Raw genomic sequence first — 4,666 nt, forward strand, 5'->3', positions numbered from 1 at the left:
GGCTCGTCTGTTTATTCAAAGATTGACTTACGTTCCGGGTATCATCAAATGCGGGTGAAAGAAGATGATATTCCAAAGACTGCTTTCAGAACACGTTACGGTCATTACGAGTTTATGGTCATGCCATTTGGTTTAACTAATGCACCAGCTGTGTTCATGGACCTTATGAACCGAGTGTGTGGACCATACCTTGACAAGTTTGTCATTGTTTTCATTGATGACATACTTATTTACTCAAAGAATGACCAAGAACACGGTGAACATTTGAGAAAGGTGTTAGAAGTATTGAGGAAGGAAGAATTGTACGCTAAGTTTTCAAAGTGTGCATTTTGGTTGGAAGAAGTTCAATTCCTCGGTCACATAGTGAACAAAGAAGGTATTAAGGTGGATCCGGCAAAGATAGAAACTGTTGAAAAGTGGGAAACCCCGAAAACTCCGAAACACATACGCCAGTTTTTAGGACTAGCTGGTTACTACAGAAGGTTCATCCAAGACTTTTCCAGAATAGCAAAACCCTTGACTGCATTAACGCATAAAGGGAAGAAATTTGAATGGAATGATGAACAAATGAAAGCGTTTCAGTTATTGAAGAAAAAGCTAACTACGGCACCTATATTGTCATTACCTGAAGGGAATGATGATTTTGTGATTTATTGTGATGCATCAAAGCAAGGTCTCGGTTGTGTATTAATGCAACGAACGAAGGTGATTGCTTATGCGTCTAGACAATTGAAGATTCACGAACAAAATTATACGACGCATGATTTGGAATTAGGCGCGGTTGTTTTTGCATTAAAGACTTGGAGGCACTACTTATATGGGGTCAAAAGTATTATATATACCGACCACAAAAGTCTTCAACACATATTTAATCAGAAACAACTGAATATGAGGCAGCGTAGGTGGATTGAATTATTGAATGATTACGACTTTGAGATTCGTTACCACCCGGGGAAGGCAAATGTGGTAGCCGATGCCTTGAGCAGGAAGGACAGAGAACCCATTCGAGTAAAATCTATGAATATAATGATTCATAATAACATTACTACTCAAATAAAGGAGGCGCAACAAGGAGTTTTAAAAGAGGGAAATTTAAAGGATGAAATACCCAAAGGATCGGAGAAGCATCTTAATATTCGGGAAGACGGAACCCGGTATAGGGATGAAAGGATTTGGGTACCAAAATTTGGAGATATGAGAGAAATGGTACTTAGAGAAGCTCATAAAACCAGATACTCAATACATCCTGGAACGGGGAAGATGTACAAGGATCTCAAGAAACATTTTTGGTGGCCGGGTATGAAAGCCTATGTTGCTAAATACGTAGGAGAATGTTTGACGTGTTCTAAGGTCAAAGCTGAGCATCAGAAACCATCAGGTCTACTTCAACAACCCGAAATCCCGGAATGGAAATGGGAAAACATTACCATGGATTTCATCACTAAATTGCCAAGGACTGCAAGTGGTTTTGATACTATTTGGGTAATAGTTGATCGTCTCACCAAATCAGCACACTTCCTACCAATAAGAGAAGATGACAAGATGGAGAAGTTAGCACGACTGTATTTGAAGGAAGTCGTCTCCAGACATGGAATACCAATCTCTATTATCTCTGATAGGGATGGCAGATTTATTTCAAGATTCTGGCAGACATTACAGCAAGCATTAGGAACTCGTCTAGACATGAGTACTGCCTATCATCCACAAACTGATGGGCAGAGCGAAAGGACGATACAAACGCTTGAAGACATGCTACGAGCATGTGTTATTGATTTCGGAAACAGTTGGGATCGACATCTACCGTTAGCAGAATTTTCCTACAACAACAGCTACCATTCAAGCATTGAGATGGCGCCGTTTGAAGCACTTTATGGTAGAAAGTGCAGGTCTCCGATTTGTTGGAGTGAAGTGGGGGATAGACAGATTACGGGTTCGGAGATTATACAAGAAACTACCGAGAAGATCATCCAAATTCAACAACGGTTGAAAACCGTCCAAAGTCGACAAAAGAGCTACGCTGACATTAAAAGAAAAGATATAGAATTTGAAATTGGAGAGATGGTCATGCTTAAAGTTGCACCTTGGAAAGGCGTTGTTCGATTTGGTAAACGAGGGAAATTAAATCCAAGGTATATTGGACCATTCAAGATTATTGATCGTGTCGGACCAGTAGCTTACCGACTAGAGCTACCTCAACAACTCGCGGCTGTACATAACACTTTCCACGTCTCGAATTTGAAGAAATGTTTTGCTAAAGAAGATCTCACTATTCCGTTAGATGAAATCCAAATCAACGAAAAACGTCAATTCATCGAAGAACCCGTCGAAATAATGGATCGTGAGGTTAAAAGACTTAAGCAAAACAAGATACCAATTGTTAAGGTTCGATGGAATGCTTGTAGAGGACCCGAGTTCACCTGGGAGCGTGAAGATCAGATGAAGAAGAAATACCCGCATCTATTTCCAGAAGATTCGTCAACACCTTCAACAGCTTAAAATTTCGGGACGAAATTTATTTAACGGGTAGGTACTGTAGTGACCCGAACTTTTCCATGATTATATATATTAATTGAGATTGATATTTACATGATTAAATGTTTCCAACATGTTAAGCAATCAAACTTGTTAAGACTTGATTAATTGAAATATGTTTCATATAGACAATTGACCACCCAAGTTGACCGGTGATTCACGAACGTTAAAACTTGTAAAAACTATATGATGACATATATATGGATATATATATAGTTAACATGATACTATGATAAGTAAACATATCATTAAGTATATTAACAATGAACTACATATGTAAAAACAAGACTACTAACTTAATGATTTTTAAACGAGACATATATGTAACGATTATCGTTGTAAAGACATTTAATGTATATATATCATATTAAGAGATATTCATACATGATAATATCATGATAATATAATAATTTAAAATCTCATTTGATATTATAAACATTGGGTTAACAACATTTAACAAGATCGTTAACCTAAAGGTTTCAAAACAACACTTACATGTAACGACTAACGATGACTTAACGACTCAGTTAAAATGTATATACATGTAGTGTTTTAATATGTATTTATACACTTTTGAAAGACTTCAATACACTTATCAAAATACTTCTACTTAACAAAAATGCTTACAATTACATCCTCGTTCAGTTTCATCAACAATTCTACTCGTATGCACCCGTATTCGTACTCGTACAATACACAGCTTTTAGATGTATGTACTATTGGTATATACACTCCAATGATCAGCTCTTAGCAGCCCATGTGAGTCACCTAACACATGTGGGAACCATCATTTGGCAACTAGCATGAAATATCTCATAAAATTACAAAAATATGAGTAATCATTCATGACTTATTTACATGAAAACAAAATTACATATCCTTTATATCTAATCCATACACCAACGACCAAAAACACCTACAAACACTTTCATTCTTCAATTTTATTCATCTAATTGATCTCTCTCAAGTTCTATCTTCAAGTTCTAAGTGTTCTTCATAAATTCCAAAAGTTCTAGTTTCATAAAATCAAGAATACTTTCAAGTTTGCTAGCTCACTTCCAATCTTGTAAGGTGATCATCCAACCTCAAGAAATCTTTGTTTCTTACAGTAGGTTATCATTCTAATACAAGGTAATAATCATATTCAAACTTTGGTTCAATTTCTATAACTATAACAATCTTATTTCAAGTGATGATCTTACTTGAACTTGTTTTCGTGTCATGATTCTGCTTCAAGAACTTCGAGCCATCCAAGGATCCATTGAAGCTAGATCCATTTTTCTCTTTTCCAGTAGGTTTATCCAAGGAACTTAAGGTAGTAATGATGTTCATAACATCATTCGATTCATATATATAAAGCTATCTTATTCGAAGGTTTAAACTTGTAATCACTAGAACATAGTTTAGTTAATTCTAAACTTGTTCGCAAACAAAAGTTAATCCTTCTAACTTGACTTTTAAAATCAACTAAACACATGTTCTATATCTATATGATATGCTAACTTAATGATTTAAAACCTGGAAACAAGAAAAACACCGTAAAACCGGATTTACGCCGTCGTAGTAACACCGCGGGCTGTTTTGGGTTAGTTAATTAAAAACTATGATAAACTTTGATTTAAAAGTTGTTATTCTGAGAAAATGATTTTTATTATGAACATGAAACTATATCCAAAAATTATGGTTAAACTCAAAGTGGAAGTATGTTTTCTAAAATGGTCATCTAGACGTCGTTCTTTCGACTGAAATGACTACCTTTACAAAAACGACTTGTAACTTATTTTTCCGACTATAAACCTATAATTTTTTTGTTTAGATTCATAAAATAGAGTTCAATATGAAACCATAGCAATTTGATTCACTCAAAACGGATTTAAAATGAAAAAGTTATGGGTAAAACAAGATTGGATAATTTTTCTCATTTTAGCTACGTGAAAATTGGTAACAGATCTATTCCAACCATAACTTAATCAACTTGTATTGTATATTATGTAATCTTGAGATACCATAGACACGTATACAATGTTTCGACCTATCATGTCGACACATCTATATATATTTCGGAAGAACCATAGACACTCTATATGTGAATGTTGGAGTTAGCTATACAGGGTTGAGGTTGATTCCAAAATAT

The sequence above is a fragment of the Rutidosis leptorrhynchoides genome, chromosome 8 (assembly GCF_046630445.1).
Source record: "Rutidosis leptorrhynchoides isolate AG116_Rl617_1_P2 chromosome 8, CSIRO_AGI_Rlap_v1, whole genome shotgun sequence".
NCBI lineage: Eukaryota > Viridiplantae > Streptophyta > Magnoliopsida > Asterales > Asteraceae > Rutidosis > Rutidosis leptorrhynchoides.